We start from the raw sequence: 24,219 nt of genomic DNA on the forward strand, positions 1-24,219 counted from the left end.
TCCTAACATCTCTACCAGGGATTTTTATGAAACAAACACTTTGCAGATAGAAAGAGGGTAATTAAAGCTTTTCGTACAGCTGCAATGTTGGTGAGTTTGACAATTTAATATAATTAGATTGGACTATGTCGGTTTGGATGTATGGGTGGTCATTGGCAAATTGTGGCTAGTTTCCACCCTGCCATTAACTTATGGAAAGATGACCACCGTGTGCATATGGTCTATTGAGTATTCAAACATGAGTATTCTGAACATTTTGAGCACCTCAGAATAGCTGTAGCTCCAACGGTATAGAAGTTAAAGCCATGTTTCAACTAGCGGTCATTTTTAATAGGGTGTGGTCATTTCCGGGTATTTCGTCCCGGATAGATAATTAGTCATAGTTCCCAAGTTGTTTGCGGCGGTCATATTAGCCAAGAACAGTTGAGATATTCTCTCCTAAATGAAGTGCATACATTACATATCTTATCCTGGTCCTCTACTATTCATGATATCCACATGGAGTCATTTGAACGTGCGTGTGCTGTGATGTCAGCACACGCAGGCCGTCTGGAGCCGATCCAGACGGCCTTTACTGCATGTCTTCCCCCCATCTCTCTCCCCATTTCCTGTCAGCCTACTGTCTGTCCCCCCATACAAAATATAAAATGAAGGCGAAAGCCACAAAAAAAATAACATAAAAAAAAATAATGACTCCACATTTTGCAGCACAACTGCTAAATACTCTGGCAAGGATATAGGCTTTAATATAATTCTGCCCTCTACGCGTTCACATACTGTACAGTTAATATAGAACACTTTTATTCAGGCACATTCCAGCCACCTTCTTTGCCCACCTTACCAACGTCATCAAAACACAACATGATTCTGACAGAGGCATATTTCAGTAGGTCACCAATTTCACCGCTGCCATGCCATGCTGTCCTTCCTCCCAGTACTTCTAAAGTTTCCACCACAACACAACTTTCTAACACAGACTTTTTTACAGTGCCATTTCAGCTCAGTGGCCTTGTGGTTAGAGTGTCCGCCCTGAGACTCAGGCATGCAAACAAGCCCAAGTGAAAAAGGTGACAGTGTGCGATAAAGCCGATTACCACTTCTGACGCCTCAGGGGCATTTCCACATCTGACTGTAGATCAGATGAAGCCTCTGCCTTCTTGAGCTTCTTACGAGCCGCATCATATGTACCTTCAAAAGAAAGAACACAAAAACAGGGGAAGGGAACATTAAATATTATTTTTTAAGTGAACGCATTAACTTTAATAACCATTATTTTAAACTTTAGATGTTGAAAAACAGAAGATATACAATCTCGTAGCGTGGCACCGAGTGCCACTATGAGCTTGTAGATCTGTAGATCTGCTATTTTTTTATGAAGATCCTGTGAGATAAAGTAACTATTTTGCCTAAAGAATGTTAATTGTGTCTCCTTCCACATTTCACACTTTCAGAGAACTGTCAGAATTTAGAAGACATTTGTGTAAGTCAATGGGTTAAAGCAATAGGTTATACATTGCACAGTTGTGCACATCTTCAAACTTTACCTCTCCCCAAAAAAAAACCTTATTGTCTTACCTATGCTACTGCCAATTGCACGTACACGGACTCTCTCCCATGTCGAAGGATCTGGCGGAGCTTGTTGTTTCACTAGGTTGCTGATTGACGTTGTGACACTACTCGGCCAGTAGCACTCCACCTCGTAAGTATTTGTGAACCAACAGGATGGGATGATGTCCACCATAGGATTCCCATCGTCCAAAACCTCTTCAGTGAACTCCACAATTCGGAATGTGCCGGACATGCTGAAACGTTTATAATTACTGGTCATGCAACTGACTGAAAGCCACATTCCCCTCTTCCAGAGGAAGCAGTATCAGTTTTTCCGTCAAGTCAGTCACTGGCACTCCATGCAGTTCTTGAGAAAGGTGTGTCACTCTTTTGATCCCAACAAGGGATGAATCAATGGGGTAATGGTAAAAGCCCCCTTGTCTCTCGTAAAACTGACACACAGCGTACATAGCTCCTGATAACACCTCCACAATGTTCCTCACTACAGCAACTCTTCCGTCAATATTATAACAGTTGCTGCCATGAGAGGAGGAAATCATTTGGCCTTCATGCCTGTACTTCTTGTACTGCATACGAGCAGGTACATGTGGGAGAGTAGGACCACCTACATGTGGCTGTTTTGGCTCATTCCTCGTTTCCTTTTCTTCAAGAGAGAGACTGCGTTTTTCACCTACACGCCTTACGAGTTGTTGAACAGCACCTTGTGGCTTTCTTACTAACTTACTTAATGTGCCGAGATGATTTTCAAAAGGGAAACATGAAACACTGTCTAGGGCACCAAACCTTCTTGCATCATCAGCCAGGTGAATTAGAGCGTGGGTGTTGTACACTAGCTGGTCTGGTCCATATATCTTAGCATAGTTGTTCACATAGCATTTCAACAGTTTGTCTGCATAGTCACAATATTGTGAACACAGAGCTGGACTGAGAAGAATTCTCATAGCTACAGACAAAAGCATGACGTTTTTGTACCACCGCGTAGATAGGCGTCCTTTTAAAACCACAGGGCCAGTGTACAATAAAAACTGCCTAAATTCAGTGGCCTTCCACAGTCTGAATTCACGAAGTGACCGTGGCTTTCGTGAAAAACTACTCGGGATATATTCTCTGATGGATTGCAAGTGGTTCGAAATAACCTCGATGGTGGATGATGCAAGCCGACACTTTAAAGGCCCCTGGATCCACAGACTAATAAGTCTCCTGACATTTCCCAAACAAACTAAGTGCATGTAATCCAGGACAAAGCATGACACCATCCCTATGCCAAGCTCTTGAAGTGGTGAAACACTATGATGATGTCCTTCATCGCACCCACTTTCAAATGTTGCATCTGTTCTTAGTGGTTCTGTTAAATCAGGATAAACAACCTTACTATTTAGGTAAACCCCGTGCACTACACAGCGCTCACAGGCACTGTAACCTGTATGACCTTTGATACATTTCAAGAAGGCACGGGCAGGTGCATCACAGATGAAGGCATCTGGAAGAGCGACATTATAATGTTTTCCATTGTAATCTAAACCCTCACGAGTTAACTGCTTCAAGTCCTGAATAAAATCCTTCAAATATTCACCAGCAGAAGGCGGCTTTGAGGGGCCTGCATACATACCAATGATAAATACATTAGATCTCGGAATTTCTTTGATCTTTGCCAAAATAGGCCATAAGTCATTTTTAGAGCTTTTAGAGAGGGACAAGCCATCAATGTTAACACGGAGGGTTAGAGTGTCTACTGCAGGAGGTGATTCACGAGACAGCTCTGAAATAATTGCATTTGAGACTCCAAAATAGTAGTAGCTTCCATTTCCCATCTCTTTGACCTCACAGGTTTGTACAGTTGACAACAGGGTTCTTGGATCTTTGGGTAAGTCCAGGCCACACTGCCTTAAAATAGTTAATAGTTCTGACAAGGCACTATGTGAAATATTGCGTTTTGCCGCCCAATTGGCAAATTTACATTTAACCTCACTGCAAGGATCAGAACCTTCAACAATTGCTTCACCGTGGTCATCAAAAACCATCTCAGCACCAGATTCTTGTTCCTCAGAATCTGATATTTGGCGCCTTTCCTCAGAATCTGATTCCCATTGCTCGAAATCTACTATTTGGGGCCTGTCCTCAGAATCTGACTCTTGCAGGTCCCTTTCCTCGTAATCTGATATTTGGCGCCTTTCCTCGAAATCCACTATTTGGGGCCTGTCCTCAGAATCTGATTGTTGGTCCCTTTCCACCTGACAGTCCAACTCTTCATGAAGATTTCCAAAGACATGGGTGTCTGTTGTATCACAAACCACATGAGACGCCAACTGTTCATTATCATTCTCTAAACTTTGGTCGTTTTCAAAGGCTTCCAAAATCCGCAACTGCTCTGCAACTTTGGCATTAACTCGTCGTCGTTTGGTCCAACGGCTACATTCCATTATTATTTTAATTCCACAAATCTGTAACAGAAGAATTTTAACGTAAGGGAAATGTTCACACTTGACTACATACTACTTTTTTCTTTTTCCTGGATTTCCAGGGCAGCCGTTTAACCACTAAAGCCTTATTTTTATACTTAAGACAAAACAGCAGATCTACAACCTCAACACATTGAACGTTTGCCTATAAACAATGTGCGATAGGGACATGAGTGGAAATGGAAGTGTGCATTTCACCATTATATCACTGCTAGAAGGTAGCCCGATGAGTGAAATGACCATTTAGAGCAGGGGTGCCCGTTGTCCAGATTGTATTTCCTCTCTTCATAACTACCTTTTAACCCATGTTGACCTGAGGACGCATCTGTGTCACCATTATAGCTTTTAACCACTTTTACCATTTTAAAGTGGGGTCGCTCCCTCCAATAGGCTATCAAGTCTGTGCCAAATGCTGCCGAAAAAAGCAGCCACTGGCTGTGGATCAAAAGGAAGGACAACCACTGGGCATAGAGACCATTGGTATACGGTCAGGCTTGGGACTGACTCAGGGAGAAGGACGCCCCTGCCATGCAGTCCAGTGGTGAATATGGAGGGTATGGAATGGAGGGGGGGTGTACCTGGGATGACAGGCACACCGTTGAGCCCTCTGGAAACGTAGTGGGCTAACATCAATGAAACAGTTGATGAAGCAGTTGATGAAGCATGGTGCCCAATAGCCCCTTCCGGGACCCTCCATTACCTTTTCTGAAGTTTGGACGACGGTACCCCTAGGGTCCCTGATAGCTTATTCCACTCTCCATATGATGCAGATTTACCTAGTCTCTGTTCACGGAGTGATGCACCGTTGCTTGAGTGTTGGTGAGATGTTTCAAAGATGCATAACACAGCTATAGGAGACCGCCGCAACGTGTGCGAAGCAGTATTAATACTATTAACCACCGTTGCCGTTAAGTATTTTAAATCTTTTTTTTTAGTTTTGCTTCTCTGAAAATCTCTTCCTCATTTCCCATGTCCCACTTCCCACGACACAACAGCGTTATAAACATCCTGCATGTACGTGGTCGGCCAATCAGAGGCAGTAACTAGGACGTGCAGCTAGCCAGTCGCCGCTCGGGAGGCGGTACAATGGGAAGTCAACAAGGAAGTCAAGAAAGAGAGGAGAGAGAATTTCAGCGAAGCAAAACTTAAAAAAAAAGATTAAAAATACTTAACGGCAACGGTGGTTAACGCCGCTTCGCACACGTTGCGGCTGTCTCCTAAAGCTGTGTTATGCATCTTTGAAACATCACCAACACTCAAGCGACGGTGCATCACTCCGCGAACAGAGACTAGGTAAATCTGCGTCCTATGGAGAGTGGAATAAGCCATCAGGGACCCTAGGGTACCGTCGTCCAAACTTCAGAAAAAGGTAACCCAGGGTCCCGAAAGGGACCCACCTGATGACCTCAATGAAAGTCCTACACTCCATATTCACCACTCCACTCTGACCTTCAAGAGCGCTAACTCTTCTTTAACCATTTAGGGATTGAAACATCTAGTTATATTAGCTTTACTGTTGAAAAATAGCAGATCTACAAGCTTGTACATCTGCTATTTTTGGAGAAAAAAAAAGTGTATCAAAATCCTTGACATGAAAGTTAGAGCACCAGTGCTAAGTTATTCAGAAAACTGCCAGATTTTTTGTTCTCAGGTCTGAATGGGTTAAATGACCAGCTCAACAGGATGTACCCACAAAACAATAAAACGTTATCCCAGTGCTAAAAAACTTGAAGGGGTACACAACTACATATATACTGTATAGTACCTGGGATGCAGACAAATGGGAGGAAAGAAGACTTCCCCCCCATTCTGAATGGAAGTGGTAGTTCTTAGGGTTCAGACAATATTTGCAATACTTTTGAAAACACTTGAAAACAAAGCTGTCTACTTTAGAAGCTGTTGATGTCAACCAAGTGTTCTACTTGCACAGCCTATGTCATCTACCCTTTGGGCACCCCATATTATTTAGAACTGCTGCAATGTCATCTACCCACCTAGCCCTAGAATGGCTCTTGTTGTTACATACAGTATTTCAGACTATTTCAATTGGCAGGTGGTGTGATTAATTACCCAGCACCTATCGCAAGGCACCTGCCAATTGTGTGACCCAAACTTTTGTGTTTCCCTGGTCAATTGGTGATGACGTCTGCGGTAAACAGGACGTATTCGTAGAATCAGTCCAGCGATCATTCTGGCCCCCCCTCGCCCGGAGAGAAAGACGTCTGTGTGCATCTCGTGAAAAAGTGGAGATAATTGACTAAATACACATTTTGTGCCAGAACATTCACACTGATATAAAACTAGAGGACCGTATTTCACTCCACGTCTTTGGAATTATTTAATGGGTGAGTACAAACGGATCATTTATCATCTATGGCTCTGTATGTGAAATACTGTACATACTGTATGTAACAACAAGGGCCATTCTAGGGCTACTCCCCACCTAAGCACGCACATATGTTACAAACTGATAACTTAGACAGACCAGCATTGCTCTTAAATTTACCTTAATGTTCGAGTTTTCTCCACAACCTTGGAAGCTGTGAACCTGCACGCGCACACACACACACACACACACACACACACACACACACACACAAAGAGAGAGAGAGAGCAGAGAGATAGAACACGTTTTAGCTTGATTTATAATGAGCTAATAATCATTAAAGACAATAACTCAGTGTGACACTCAGCAGGTGACATGGTCTAGCCCATGCCCACTTAACCTACATAGGACACAAACATGGGTGACCAGTTCTAACCCATGCCCACTCAGCCCATGCATAACCTATATAGGACCCAGACATTGGTGACCAGTTCTAACCCATGCCCACTTAGCCAATATATATCCCACAAGGGACCCATACATAGGTGACCAGTTCTAACCCATGCCCACTAACCCCATAAATAACATATATAGGACCCAGAAATGGGTGACCAGTTATGTATAACCCATGCACACTTAGCCCATATATATCCCACAAGGGACCCATACATAATACTCCCCACCTAAGCACACACATATGTTACAAACTGATAACTTAGACAGACCAGCATTGCTCTTAAGTTTTACCTTAATGTTTGAGTTTTCTCCACAACCTTCGAACAGTGCTGCAGCTGTGAACCTGCACGCACGCACGCGCACGCGCACACACACACACACACACACACACACACACACACACACACACACACACACACACACACACACACACACACACACACACACACACACACACACACACACACACACACACAGAGAGAGAGAGAGAGAGAGCAGAGAGATAGAACACGTTTTAGCTTGATTTATAATGAGCTAATAATCATTAAAGACAATAACTCAGTGTGACACTCAGCAGGTGACATGGTCTAGCCCATGCCCACTTAACCTACATAGGACACAAACATGGGTGACCAGTTCTAACCCATGCCCACTCAGCCCATGCATAACCTATATAGGACCCAGACATTGGTGACCAGTTCTAACCCATGCCCACTTAGCCAATATATATCCCACCAGGGACCCATACATAGGTGACCAGTTCTAACCCATGCCCACTAACCCCATAAATAACATATATAGGACCCAGAAATGGGTGACCAGTTATGTATAACCCATGCACACTTAGCCCATATATATCCCACAAGGGACCCATACATAATACTCCCCACCTAAGCACACACATATGTTACAAACTGATAACTTAGACAGACCAGCATTGCTCTTAAGTTTTACCTTAATGTTTGAGTTTTCTCCACAACCTTCGAACAGTGCTGCAGCTGTGAACCTGCACGCGCGCACACACACACACACACACACACACACACACACACACACACACACACACACACACACACACACACACACAGAGAGAGAGAGAGCAGAGAGATATAACACGTTTTAGCTTGATTTATAATGAGCTAATAATTATTAAAGACAATAACTCAGTGTGACACTCAGCGGGTGACATGGTCTAGCCCATGCATAACCTATATAGGACCCATACATGGGTGACCAGTGCTAACCCATGCCCACTCAGCCCATATAAACCCATAAGGGGCCCAGGTGTTGGTGACCTGTGCCACACACACACACACACACACACACAAAGAGAGAGAGAGAGAGAGAGAGAGAGAGAGAGAGCAGAGACCCACAGGGCCGCGTTTCAGACAAGGCTATGTCTCTGGGTAACATTTGTGCTACCGAGATAGCCGGCAAACAATGCTAGCTGTTTCGCGCGCGCGCACACACAAAGAGCAGAGAGATAAAACAAGTTTTAGCTTGATTTATAATGAGCTAATAATTATTAAAGATAATAACTCAGTGTAAAAGAAACCAAATGGACACTTTGTGGGGTGCACTTGGTTCCATTTGTACACTCCCAGAGTTACATAAACACTGCATAAGAATTACTTTGTTCAAAATTTTAGCTTAATTTTGTCCGATTCCGAACGAGATTCCCCCGTCCGAATTGGACCACATAGACGGCCGAGATACGCCTGGGGACAGCCGCGGACCCCGCGGGCACGGGGCCGCGTTTCAGACAAGGCTATGTCTCGGGGTAATATTTGTGCTACCACGAGGTAGCCGGCAAACAATTCTAGCTGTTTCACGCGCGCGCACACACAAAGAGCAGAGAGATAAAACAAGTTTTAGCTTGATTTATAATGAGCTAATAATTATTAAAGATAATAACTCAGTGTAAAATAAACCAAATGGACACTTTGTGGGGTGCACTTGGTTCCATTTGTACACTCCCAGAGTTACATAAACACTGCATAAGAATTACTTTGTTCAAAATTTTAGCTTAATTTTGTCCGATTCCGAACGAGATTCCCCGTCCGAAACGGACCACATAGACGGCCGAGATACGCCTGGGGACAGCCGCGGACCCCGCGGGCACGGGGCCGCGTTTCAGACAAGGCTATGTCTCGGGGTAATATTTGTGCTACCACGAGGTAGCCGGCAAACAATGCTAGCTGTTTCGCTCGCACAAAAATGCAAAGCTACAAGTCCAAAGCAAATGGCTATGCTAAGCCAATGTGGTCTTGGAGATCTAATAATGCTATGCTAGCGTTTTGCTATGCTAGCGTTTGGCTAGTGTGTCACCATTAGACCTGTAGCATTAGCCAGCTAGCTATACCATTAGCAATTTTGCATGCTTACATTTTATTAGGTCCTAGGTTTAAAACACGCACATATAAAACATCTCTTGTGTGTTGACATGAACCCCATAAATGCACTAAAAACACACCATGCGTTTAATGGTGTTAGGAACCAAAAAATTAGACAAAAAAAGGTTAGCACGAATGCCGGTAGCAATAAGATGATAAGAGGGGGGGGGAGCGGGGGGGAGCGGGAACTTTTATATCTATATATATAGCTATAGCTAGCTATACTATATTTACATCCACTCTATAAAACCGCTCATGTGCCGACATGACGCACATAAATGCAGAAAAATACAAGCCAGTGCTGTACAATGAACCATGTAGAACTTACTTGATTTAATAAGAAACCTTCCTTGCCGGTGCCGGGATATGCGTACCAGTACAACAAGAATTTCAGACTGGAAGAAAATGGCTGGCTAGGACCCTTCCATCATATGATTAGCTGACTTGTGAAATGCCTGACAAAATTAACTAATAAGCGATATTTTATAATATATTAGTTTTTTAACAGACCATACGTTTATACATTTCACACTTATTTTTTAATTAACCCATTAATTTGCCATGCCTTTATAGTTAATGATTTACATATGGAGAGATACTATATTTTTAAACAAATATATATTTAATTATCCCATATCCCAATCAGATGTACTTCAGCTTAAACAGCTCGACGGAACAGCATCGATATTTTGCACACAATTAAAAACATTGCATTAAATAAATAGACGTGGAAGCAAACTTCATGTTAAACAAGAAAAGTGTAGCCTACTTTTATTTATTTACTTTTGAAAACACTTGAAAACAAAGCTGTCTACTTTAGAAGCTGTTGATGTCAACCAAGTGTTCTACTTGCACAGCCTATGTCATCTACCCTTTGGGCACCCCATATTATTTAGAACTGCTGCAATGTCATCTACCCACCTAGCCCTAGAATGGCTCTTGTTGTTACATACAGTATTTCAGACTATTTCAATTGGCAGGTGGTGTGATTAATTACCCAGCACCTATCGCAAGGCACCTGCCAATTGTGTGACCCAAACTTTTGTGTTTCCCTGGTCAATTGGTGATGACGTCTGCGGTAAACAGGACGTATTCGTAGAATCAGTCCAGCGATCATTCTGGCCCCCCCTCGCCCGGAGAGAAAGACGTCTGTGTGCATCTCGTGAAAAAGTGGAGATAATTGACTAAATACACATTTTGTGCCAGAACATTCACACTGATATAAAACTAGAGGACCGTATTTCACTCCACGTCTTTGGAATTATTTAATGGGTGAGTACAAACGGATCATTTATCATCTATGGCTCTGTATGTGAAATACTGTACATACTGTATGTAACAACAAGGGCCATTCTAGGGCTACTCCCCACCTAAGCACGCACATATGTTACAAACTGATAACTTAGACAGACCAGCATTGCTCTTAAATTTACCTTAATGTTCGAGTTTTCTCCACAACCTTGGAAGCTGTGAACCTGCACGCGCACACACACACACACACACACACACACACACACACACACAAAGAGAGAGAGAGAGAGCAGAGAGATAGAACACGTTTTAGCTTGATTTATAATGAGCTAATAATCATTAAAGACAATAACTCAGTGTGACACTCAGCAGGTGACATGGTCTAGCCCATGCCCACTTAACCTACATAGGACACAAACATGGGTGACCAGTTCTAACCCATGCCCACTCAGCCCATGCATAACCTATATAGGACCCAGACATTGGTGACCAGTTCTAACCCATGCCCACTTAGCCAATATATATCCCACAAGGGACCCATACATAGGTGACCAGTTCTAACCCATGCCCACTAACCCCATAAATAACATATATAGGACCCAGAAATGGGTGACCAGTTATGTATAACCCATGCACACTTAGCCCATATATATCCCACAAGGGACCCATACATAATACTCCCCACCTAAGCACACACATATGTTACAAACTGATAACTTAGACAGACCAGCATTGCTCTTAAGTTTTACCTTAATGTTTGAGTTTTCTCCACAACCTTCGAACAGTGCTGCAGCTGTGAACCTGCACGCACGCACGCGCACGCGCACACACACACACACACACACACACACACACACACACACACACACACACACACACACACACACAGAGAGAGAGAGAGAGAGCAGAGAGATAGAACACGTTTTAGCTTGATTTATAATGAGCTAATAATCATTAAAGACAATAACTCAGTGTGACACTCAGCAGGTGACATGGTCTAGCCCATGCCCACTTAACCTACATAGGACACAAACATGGGTGACCAGTTCTAACCCATGCCCACTCAGCCCATGCATAACCTATATAGGACCCAGACATTGGTGACCAGTTCTAACCCATGCCCACTTAGCCAATATATATCCCACCAGGGACCCATACATAGGTGACCAGTTCTAACCCATGCCCACTAACCCCATAAATAACATATATAGGACCCAGAAATGGGTGACCAGTTATGTATAACCCATGCACACTTAGCCCATATATATCCCACAAGGGACCCATACATAATACTCCCCACCTAAGCACACACATATGTTACAAACTGATAACTTAGACAGACCAGCATTGCTCTTAAGTTTTACCTTAATGTTTGAGTTTTCTCCACAACCTTCGAACAGTGCTGCAGCTGTGAACCTGCACGCGCGCACACACACACACACACACACACACACACACACACACACACACACACACACACACACACACACACACACACACAGAGAGAGAGAGAGCAGAGAGATATAACACGTTTTAGCTTGATTTATAATGAGCTAATAATTATTAAAGACAATAACTCAGTGTGACACTCAGCGGGTGACATGGTCTAGCCCATGCATAACCTATATAGGACCCATACATGGGTGACCAGTGCTAACCCATGCCCACTCAGCCCATATAAACCCATAAGGGGCCCAGGTGTTGGTGACCTGTGCCACACACACACACACACACACACACAAAGAGAGAGAGAGAGAGAGAGAGAGAGAGAGAGAGCAGAGACCCACAGGGCCGCGTTTCAGACAAGGCTATGTCTCTGGGTAACATTTGTGCTACCGAGATAGCCGGCAAACAATGCTAGCTGTTTCGCGCGCGCGCACACACAAAGAGCAGAGAGATAAAACAAGTTTTAGCTTGATTTATAATGAGCTAATAATTATTAAAGATAATAACTCAGTGTAAAAGAAACCAAATGGACACTTTGTGGGGTGCACTTGGTTCCATTTGTACACTCCCAGAGTTACATAAACACTGCATAAGAATTACTTTGTTCAAAATTTTAGCTTAATTTTGTCCGATTCCGAACGAGATTCCCCCGTCCGAATTGGACCACATAGACGGCCGAGATACGCCTGGGGACAGCCGCGGACCCCGCGGGCACGGGGCCGCGTTTCAGACAAGGCTATGTCTCGGGGTAATATTTGTGCTACCACGAGGTAGCCGGCAAACAATTCTAGCTGTTTCACGCGCGCGCACACACAAAGAGCAGAGAGATAAAACAAGTTTTAGCTTGATTTATAATGAGCTAATAATTATTAAAGATAATAACTCAGTGTAAAATAAACCAAATGGACACTTTGTGGGGTGCACTTGGTTCCATTTGTACACTCCCAGAGTTACATAAACACTGCATAAGAATTACTTTGTTCAAAATTTTAGCTTAATTTTGTCCGATTCCGAACGAGATTCCCCGTCCGAAACGGACCACATAGACGGCCGAGATACGCCTGGGGACAGCCGCGGACCCCGCGGGCACGGGGCCGCGTTTCAGACAAGGCTATGTCTCGGGGTAATATTTGTGCTACCACGAGGTAGCCGGCAAACAATGCTAGCTGTTTCGCTCGCACAAAAATGCAAAGCTACAAGTCCAAAGCAAATGGCTATGCTAAGCCAATGTGGTCTTGGAGATCTAATAATGCTATGCTAGCGTTTTGCTATGCTAGCGTTTGGCTAGTGTGTCACCATTAGACCTGTAGCATTAGCCAGCTAGCTATACCATTAGCAATTTTGCATGCTTACATTTTATTAGGTCCTAGGTTTAAAACACGCACATATAAAACATCTCTTGTGTGTTGACATGAACCCCATAAATGCACTAAAAACACACCATGCGTTTAATGGTGTTAGGAACCAAAAAATTAGACAAAAAAAGGTTAGCACGAATGCCGGTAGCAATAAGATGATAAGAGGGGGGGGGAGCGGGGGGGAGCGGGAACTTTTATATCTATATATATAGCTATAGCTAGCTATACTATATTTACATCCACTCTATAAAACCGCTCATGTGCCGACATGACGCACATAAATGCAGAAAAATACAAGCCAGTGCTGTACAATGAACCATGTAGAACTTACTTGATTTAATAAGAAACCTTCCTTGCCGGTGCCGGGATATGCGTACCAGTACAACAAGAATTTCAGACTGGAAGAAAATGGCTGGCTAGGACCCTTCCATCATATGATTAGCTGACTTGTGAAATGCCTGACAAAATTAACTAATAAGCGATATTTTATAATATATTCGTTTTTTAACAGACCATACGTTTATACATTTCACACTTATTTTTTAATTAACCCATTAATTTGCCATGCCTTTATAGTTAATGATTTACATATGGAGAGATACTATATTTTTAAACAAATATATATTTAATTATCCCATATCCCAATCAGATGTACTTCAGCTTAAACAGCTCGACGGAACAGCATCGATATTTTGCACACAATTAAAAACATTGCATTAAATAAATAGACGTGGAAGCAAACTTCATGTTAAACAAGAAAAGTGTAGCCTACTTTTATTTATTTTTGTAACACACATGAAAAATACAAAACATATAAAGACAATCACTAGCTCGTAGCCTCGTAATTTAAAATTTAAAAATAAAAAATAAACTCGAAACTGCAACTCGAAACTCGAAATCACAGCCGCTGCGGGGCCGGGCAACCAGCCGCTTGGTGGCCAGGTCTGCCGCAGTACAGACAGAGGCCTTCTCTCATGCGGCGGTTTCTCTCCTGCTGCTCCAGCGCGGAATGGGGAATGCGGGCCATGCAGGACACATCGCAGGTGGCCAGCTGGTCGGTCTGCGTGGCCTGGTCGCGTACCGCTCCTGCTCCTGCAGGCTCCGTGGCCTGGTCGCTGCAAGCCGCTCCTGCTCCAGGCTCCGTGGCCTGGTCGCTGCAAGCCGCTCCTGCTCCAGGCTCCGTGGCCTGGTCGCTGCAAGCCGCTCCTGCTCCAGGCTCCGTGGCCTGGTCGCTGCAAGCCGCTCCTGCTCCAGGCTCCGTGGCCTCATGGTCGCGTGTGCATGAAGCCGCTGATCCTGCTCCTGCAGGCTCCGTGGCCTCGACATGGTCGCTTGTGCAAGCCGCTCGATCTGCTCCAGGCTCCGGCTCCTCAGCAAGTTTTTTTATGGTCGAGGCCGATTTTACGGCGATGTCAAGCAGAAAATCCAGATCTACCCTCATTTTGATCAGCTCCTCGTGGAGTTCTTTCATGATGGCGTTCATGATATCAGCTTGAGCTTTGCGTGGTACGTGTCGCAGGGAATGATTTGAGATGAATGAAGCAAGCGCAATAATGATCTTGCCTATATAGGCTTAATTATAATTAGTTGCAGCTGGTTCCACAGGTAGCAATTGGCAATTGTGTGTGTGTGTGTGTGTGTGTGTGTGTGTGTGTGTGTGTGTGTGTGTAGCCTACTGGACTTTTTTCCCCCTTTTTTCTTGTTCGGCATAATAAACGTACGTTTACATTGCCAAAGCAAAAGTGGAATAAAAACAACTTTATTATGAAACAAATTGGGTGCACGAGCTGTTACATTAACACTTGAGTTTATGAAACTATAAAGAGTATGCATTTTCTGTCAGAGATCGTTATACATTCATCTCTCTCTCGCCCGGCCCCAGCTCTCTCCCTTCCTCCCCCATCCCAAATCGGACAGACAGCTGACAGACAGACAGACAGATCTGTCTCTCTCTCTCTCTCTCCGTCACTCCCCCCCCTCTCTCTCCCTCCCCCTCCCCCTTCTCTCTCACTCTCTCTCCGTCCCTCCCTCCTCTCTCTCTCTCTCTCTCTCTCTCTCTCTCTCCGTACGTCCCTCCCTGCCTCCTCTCTCTCTCTCTCTGTCCCTCCCTGCCTCCTCTCTCTCTCTCTCTCTCTCTCTCTCTCTCTATCTCTCTCTCTCTCTCCCCGTCACTCCCTCCCCCCCTCTCTCTCTCTCTCTCTCTCTCTCCCTCCCTCCCATGCGCACTTATGTTTCTGCTCGATGTTGCGACATCACTCAATGTAATGACTAGGGCCAAACGGAATCTTCAGGTTTTTTTCTGGTGTTCTGCTGTGATTTCGGAGGAAAATCTGCGGGATTCAGCGGGGTGTTTTTTTAAGGTGTTAGACAGTTATCCAGTACTATAATCAATGTGTTTGGAGCAAAAATAACAACCATAAACACGCTAAATAATCCTTAAAGTAGCCTACCATAAAGTAAGACCCCTTAGTCAAACCATTGAATTTGTAATTTTTTTATTTCAGTTCTGAACATTGAAATAAATACCAGTATATGTAATACAATCTAAATAAAAAATGTAATAAATACATACATTTTAAATAACATTTTTTGGTACAATGGTAACATACCTACATTGTGCCATATGTTAACTTGGAGATCTGTTATTTTTGGCTATTCTCCCTAGAATATGCTGCTGGATTTGTATTTGAAGGAAGGAAGGATAAAGGAATCATAAAGGAAAGAACATTTATGATGATAACTGTTGGGGGAGGGATGGGGTAAGGGAGAAAATTAAGGGGAAAAAAGGTATTTTTTAACTTGTTGAAACTTTCTAACAATAAAAACATATTAATTTAAAAAAACACGCAACAAATAATAAATTAATCAATTACAAATACAACATTTAAATAATCATTCAGTAAGTCAGTCATGTGGCTTTCAGCCAGTCAGTGAGTGGCTTGTCAGTCAGTGGCTTTCGGCCAGTCAGTCAGTCAGTGGATTTCAGTCAGTGGCTTTCAGCCAGTCAGTCAGTCAGTGGCTTTCAGCCAGTCAGTCAGTGGCTTTCAGTCAGTGGCTTTCAGCCAGTCAGTGAGTGGCTTGTCAGTCTGGCTTTCAGCCAGTCAGTCAGTCAGTGGATTTCAGTCAGTGGCTTTCAGCCAGTCAGTCAGTCAGTCAGTGGCTTTCAGCCAGTCAGTCAGTCAGTGGCTTTCAGCCAGTGGCATTCAGTCAAGCAGCCAGTCAGCCAGCCAGTAAGCTACAGTTGAACTTGACAATCAGCATCATCTTAATGTTGTTTTCAGTCAGGCTCCGTCTGTACTGTGTAAGCAGCATAGTGTAGTGTGAGAAAAGTCTCTCAACATCCACTGAGGTAGTGGGGTGGTGGAGGTACAGTACGTGCTGCTATTATATGGACAGATTGGGCATCCTGTCCTCCCTGGCTGCCTACCACTCCACAGGACTGACATCAGCAGCATCACTCTTGTCCATGGATGTAGAGGTGCCATTCCTCAGCTGACACATGGGTAAGGGCAGGGGCCACCTGGACATAGTCGTGAAGGTTTTTTCTTAGACCAGCTACCTTTGATGGGTCAAACACTGGGAGGGCTTTGAAGAGCTGCATGCTGGGGTGTCTCTCCATTACTGCCTGCAGCTTTGCAGAGCAGTTAGCCATGGTCTTCTGGAAGAGCTCACGCAGGCATCACGCTCATCGTCATCTAGACCCCTCAGCTGCTCTCTGGTCCTATCACGCCAGTCTTCAGCCCCTGCACTGCAGCCATATTCAAACAGAGTAGCATTGTACAGAATTATAAAATATAATGCAAACATACTGTAAGGCTGTATAAGGCTTATATACAAGCTCCTCGCAAATATCTGCCTTTCAGGCAGATATTTTCACTCAATAGTACAATATTGTATTTAGTACAATATTGTACAATTGAGTGCTGGACTGCTCACAATAGCAATTTTTGCATAATACTTTACTTTATTTACAATTATATATATATATATAATATACTACTAACACATTATTGTCTATTGGCAATAGTACTAACACGTGCCCACATGAACCAAAATTCTCATTCAGCATAATCATTCTAGCTGCTAGACTAATGTAACAAAACTTAACAAAATCAAACAAATACTTTTGTAACCATCACTGCTTGTGTGTGTGTGTGTGTGTGTGTGTGTGTGTGTGTGTGTGTGTGTGTGTGTGTGTGTAGCCGACTTATCCCATGCTAAAACTTTTATACGTTCTGTTATTTTTGGCAAGGCAAAACTGGCCAACCTTGTCTGTGTCCTGTATGGGTTCTGTATGGGCTAAGTGGGCCTGGGTTAGAACTGGTCACTCATGTCTGGGTCCTATATAGGTTATGTATGGGCTAAATGGGCATGGGTTAGAACTGGTCACTCATGTCTGGGTCCTATATAGGTTATGTATGGGCTAAGTGGGCATGGGTTAGAACTGGTCACTCATGTCTGGGTCCTATATAGGTTATGTATGGGCTAAGTGGGCATGGGGCATGGGTTAGAACTGGTCACTCATGTCTGGGTCCTATATAGGTTATGTATGGGCTAAGTGGGCATGGGGCATGGGTTAGAACTGGTCACTCATGTCTGGGTCCTATATAGGTTATGTATGGGCTAAGTGGGCATGGGGCATGGGTTAGAACTGGTCACTCATGTCTGGGTCCTATATAGGTTATGTATGGGCTAAGTGGGCATGGGGCATGGGTTAGAACTGGTCACTCATGTCTGGGTCCTATATAGGTTATGTATGGGCTAAATGGGCATGGGTTAGAACTGGTCACTCATGTCTGGGTCCTATATAGGTTATGTATGGGCTAAGTGGGCATGGGTTAGAACTGGTCACTCATGTCTGGGTCCTATATAGGTTATGTATGGGCTAAGTGGGCCTGGGTTAGAACTGGTCACTCATGTCTGGGTCCTATATAGGTTATGTATGGGCTAAGTGGGCCTGGGTTAGAACTGGTCACTCATGTCTGGGTCCTATATAGGTTATGTATGGGCTAAGTGGGCATGGGTTAGAACTGGTCACTCATGTCTGGGTCCTATATAGGTTATGTATGGGCTAAGTGGGCATGGGTTAGAACTGGTCACTCATGTCTGGGTCCTATATAGGTTATGTATGGGCTAAGTGGGCATGGGGCATGGGTTAGAACTGGTCACTCATGTCTGGGTCCTATATAGGTTATGTATGGGCTAAGTGGGCATGGGGCATGGGTTAGAACTGGTCACTCATGTCTGGGTCCTATATAGGTTATGTATGGGCTAAATGGGCATGGGTTAGAACTGGTCACTCATGTCTGGGTCCTATATAGGTTATGTATGGGCTAAGTGGGCATGGGTTAGAACTGGTCACTCATGTCTGGGTCCTATATAGGTTATGTATGGGCTAAGTGGGCCTGGGTTAGAACTGGTCACTCATGTCTGGGTCCTATATAGGTTATGTATGGGCTAAGTGGGCATGGGTTAGAACTGGTCACTCATGTCTGGGTCCTATATAGGTTATGTATGGGCTAAGTGGGCATGGGTTAGAACTGGTCACTCATGTCTGGGTCCTATATAGGTTATGTATGGGCTAAGTGGGCATGGGTTAGAACTGGTCACTCATGTCTGGGTCCTATATAGGTTATGTATGGGCTAAATGGGCATGGGTTAGAACTGGTCACTCATGTCTGGGTCCTATATAGGTTATGTATGGGCTAAGTGGGCATGGGTTAGAACTGGTCACTCATGTCTGGGTCCTATATAGGTTATGTATGGGCTAAATGGGCATGGGTTAGAACTGGTCACTCATGTCTGGGTCCTATATAGGTTATGTATGGGCTAAGTGGGCATGGGTTAGAACTGGTCACTCATGTCTGGGTCCTATATAGGTTATGTATGGGCTAAGTGGGCCTGGGTTAGAACTGGTCACTCATGTCTGGGTCCTATATAGGTTATGTATGGGCTAATAATACATGGGTGACCAGTGCTAACCCATGCCCACTTAGCCAATTTAAACCCATAAGGGACCCAGGTTTCGTAAACGTTTCGTTATTTGTCTAACCTCTTTAACGCTTATAAGTCAAAAACTGTTCGATATTACGGGCCCATCTTTTAGTATGTTATATAGCTTGTCGGGACGAACAATCTGATATGTGGTTCGCCACACACGGTCGTGTGGTTTAGGAGCTTAGGGTTACACTTTGAAGCGCGATAGCTCCTCCCACAAAGGTCGTAAATAAAAGTTAGTTGCATCCACGCGTAGCTATCGATAAGACGAACGCCCTGATATGGGTCTCCTTGCTGGTACTCAATTTTAAATTTAGCATTTCAACCATAAACACACTCTTTGGTTAACTATGTCTATAAGGCTTCCAGACAGGTAACCCTAGGGTTACCTAGGGTTAGGATTACGGGCTACGGGGGTCGCACGACAATGGCGGACATATCGGAGCGTAGATCTCGGAAAACTGAACACGCCCATGTCAATTACTTGGCTGACGGACGTATCGTTCTCGAGCTATCGCGCGTTGAAAACTAACCCTAGGGTTAGCCAATTAAGAGAACCGTAAGTCCCTGTGCTGGGATCAGCGTCTTCAGCTCGTCGTGCTGAGTCCGAAAATGGTCTCGGTTTTTTCCACAACATTTCGGGGGGCTGGGGACAGGAAGTAGGCGTTTACACCCACTTCCTGACGTCGTAGAGAGATAAGACCACCACCGTTGGAATCGGGGCAAAAAAGTAAGTGGGAATACATGCCCCTTGATTAGAAAAAATCACAGGAAATATGTTGTTTTTGGATGCAAAGGTGACATTTTTACAAACTTTGGCGCCCTTTTTCACCACTTTCCACACAAGGGACCCAGGTGTGGATGCCCAGTTCTTACCCATGCACACTTAGCCCATACATAACCTATATAGGACCCAGACATGGGTGACCAGTTCTAACCCACGCACACTTAGCCCATATATATCCCACAAGACGCCCATATATGGATGACCAGTTCCAACCCACGCCCACTTAGCCCATATATATCCCACAAGGGACCCATACATGGGTGACCAGTTCTAACCCATGCCCACTAAGCCCATAAATAACATATATAGGACCCAGAAATGGGTGACCAGTTCTAACCCTTGCCCACTAAGCCCATAAATAACCTATATAGGACCCAGACATGGGTGACCAGTTCTAACCCACGCACACTTAGCCCATATATATCCCACAAGGGACCCAGGTGTGGATGTCCATTTCTTACCAATGCACACTTAGCCCATACATAACCTATATAGGACCCAGACATGGGTGACCAGTTCTAACCCACGCACACTTAGCCCATATATATCCCACAAGGGATCCAGGTGTGGATGCCCAGTTCTTACCAATGCACACTAAGCCCATAAATAACCTATATAGGACCCATACATGGGTGACCAGTGCTAACCCATGCCCACTTAGCCCATATACACCCATAAGGGACCCAGGTGTTGGTGACCTGTTCTAACCCATGCCCACTTAGCCCATGAATAACCCACAAGGGACCCAGGTGTGGATGCCCAGTTCTTACCCATGCACACTTAGCCCATACATAACCTATATAGGACCCAGACATGGGTGACCAGTTCTAACCCATGCCCACTTAGCCCATACATAACCTATATAGGACCCAGACATGGGTGACCAGTTCTAACCCATGCCCACTTAGCCCATACATAACCTATATAGGACCCATACATGGGTGACCAGTGCTAACCCATGCCCACTTAGCCCATATAAACCCATAAGGGGCCCAGGTGTTGGTGACCAGTTCTAACCCATGCCCACTTAGCCCATGAATAACCCACAAGGGACCCAGGTGTGGATGCCCAGTTCTTACCCATGCACACTTAGCCCATACATAACCTATATAGGACCCAGACATGGGTGACCAGTTCTAACCCATGCCCACTTAACCCATACGTAACCCATATGGGACACAGACATGCATGCCCAGTTCTAACCCATGCCCACTTAGCCCATATATATCCCACAAGGGACCCATACATGTTGACCAGTTCTAACCCATGCCCACTTGGCCCATTTGTAACCCATACCGAACCCACAATATTTGCCCAGTTCAAGCCCATGCCCACTTAGCCCACATAGAACCTACCTGGAACCCAGTATAATTGCCCAGTTCTAGCCCATGCCCACTTGGTACCCATAAACACACATACACCCCATATGGTGCCCACATGGACATGTTAGCTGGGGATAGACAGATAATCGATCCGATCTGTAATTGCGTGTCTCTAGGCTGTGAGCTGGCTTTCTGCCATGCACCCCCCCACCACGATCACGATGGCATTGGCTGCGCCGTTTCACCCGCGTTTGGTTTGAAGTTATATCGAGTGATGTTTCGAACATTGCAAACGTGTGAAATCACTGTAGTATGCGTCGTGTCGGGTTGAGCTCTCGCACTCAAGCTCCCCTTGAGTGTGATCATGCTGTTCTGCTGCGTTGCTCTGCTGCCATTGGCTTAGGCAGTGTGATTGGCTGCCACTACACTCCCATTGGCTTAGGGCCGATTCATACTCCTATTTTACCGCTGTTTCGGCGCTGTAGTGCCGAAATGATTTAGGCTCGTCAGAAATTTTCAGTAGCACCGAAGAGACGACTTTAGGACGGTACCCGCCCCCCCCCCCCCCCCCCCCCCCCCCGAACCTCAAATGACGTCACATTGTAGGCTCTACAGAGCCGAACCGACTTTTATTCGGCTCTAAAATAGGAGTGTGACCCTTAGGCAGTGTGGCAGCCAATCAGGCTATGTCGTCAGTATGACTAGGATGACGATGTCGTCTACATTTCATGAGCTTTCATTAGTCAGGTTTCACCTGACAAAAAGGGAACATTCCCTGATGGACAGCAATTAATAAATTGTCTAAAATATTAGGTAAAAACATGTCAAATCATGTGTGCATTTCCACCTGACCTGTGGCATAATTGACTCTAATTAGTTATCTTCTACATTAGATCCTTTTTTTCTTTTTTTTGCAATGTTGACCGCACAATTAGCTAAATATTTACCCAGGGTTCTAGCTGAGCACAGGTGCTCATTTTCAGCAATGTTTCAGTATGTATGTAAGGTTACTGAATGATTTCTTTTCTCTTTATCATTCCCCTACTGTTGATTTTCTACAGACTACCACAGCTACTGATCTACAGTATCAAGAGAGATGGCCGCCAAAAAATATGCAGCAATGTCAGAGTACCGGCAGGAGATGGACGAACGACGTGGACTGTTTTATGCGATGTTTCAACCCGTCGTACACTTGAACAGGATAGGTATGTAGCGTTTACATTACTGGTGGTTTTAAGCCTATAGTAAAGTTAGCTAGCTGCAGGTGTGTGTATTCAAGCCTGGCCTGAACGAGTTGAAGCCTCGATCGAAACATTCATTAATCAACAAAGTCCAACCCAGACGAAAATAATAAATAATGCTACAAACGGCTGCGCGTCGGCAGAGGCTCAAATCACTTCAGGATGCGAGAGACGGTAATGTGTTTGTGTCTAACCAACTTCTAGTAGGTGTCTGTTCGGCACTCTGCACAAGCAGTGGGTATTGCCGGCAACCTCACGATAGATATGTACAGTATCACGATACGGCTACAGGCTTTAGTTTAGACATATACTGTACTATTGGTCCGACTGTCATTAGATCGACAACCTACCTCAAACCCTAACCGAAAGCCTGGGAGCACCGCATGTCTGACCGTTGTTTCCGCATGGCGGTCCGTTGGTGTGTCTAAAGATGAATTGCGTATATCGTAACTGTCAGGCAGAAACTGATTCTGATGTTTGTTTAAAAGCCGCCTCACACACAGCATTTCTTGCCATATCAATATGGTACGATAGGATTATCAGCAAGGAATACAACACGATTATTGCCATATCAATTAATTGAACCCACACCTACTCCGCACACATTATAAAACATCCATGACAATAAAAACAACTCGCCAGCCACTAACGGACGAGCAAAACATGTTAGTGGTGTCAACAATAATCGATTCAGCAATGCGATGCGATTCGGCCGTGTGCGATTCTGCATCGGTGCAGCAACGGACAATCGATTATAGCAAAGTCACCTTTTTTGACCCTTGGGAGCATCCGTAGGTCTCTGTTTGTGCATCTAAACCAATCACAGCAACCGGGGTGGGGGGGGGGGGGTGTCCAGGACAGTCTCGTTTGGGATTCGCTTATACAACCATCTGTTTAGTGTAAACACAGAAGTCACACTGCTACATGACACCGGGTGAATAGGGAACTAGGGTCCAGTGCATGTCACTTCATTATTATTAGTCTTCTTCCATGTCAAGTCAAAGTCCATATTATCTTTATTCTTATTATCCTTATTCTACTGCTTCATTCCAGACAAAATTGTGGACCTTAAACAGGAACTTGTAGAACACCTTAAACAGGAGCTTGAAGACCTTAAACAGGAAGCTGAAGACCTCCTTAAACAGGAACCTGAAGACTACCTTAAGCAGGAAGATGAAGACAACCTTAAACAGGAACCTGAAGACCACCTTAAACAGGAGGCTGAAGACAACCTTAAACAGGAACCTGGAGACCTCCTTAAACTAGAACCTGAAGACTACCTTAAACGGGAACCTGGAGACCTCCTTAAACGGGAACCTGGAGACTACCTTAAACGGGAACCTGGAGACCTCCTTAAACTAGAAGCTGAAGACTACCTTAAACAGGAACCTGAAGACCACCTTAAACAGGAACCTGAAGACCACCTTCAGCAGGAACCTGAAGACCATGAAACTGAAGACAACCTGGACACCAGTAAGTTGACTGCAAATCAAAGCTGAGTGCACCTCAATCCATGCCTGACATATAACGCATGTTATAGATATTTGTTTTCTTGTCTGCAAGTTTGCAACCATGCATTTATTAGCTTCCCTCCAACATGGCATAAATAGTGGA

Source organism: Protomyctophum bolini (assembly GCF_963924005.1).
Source record: "Protomyctophum bolini genome assembly, chromosome: 16".
Lineage (NCBI taxonomy): Eukaryota > Metazoa > Chordata > Actinopteri > Myctophiformes > Myctophidae > Protomyctophum > Protomyctophum bolini.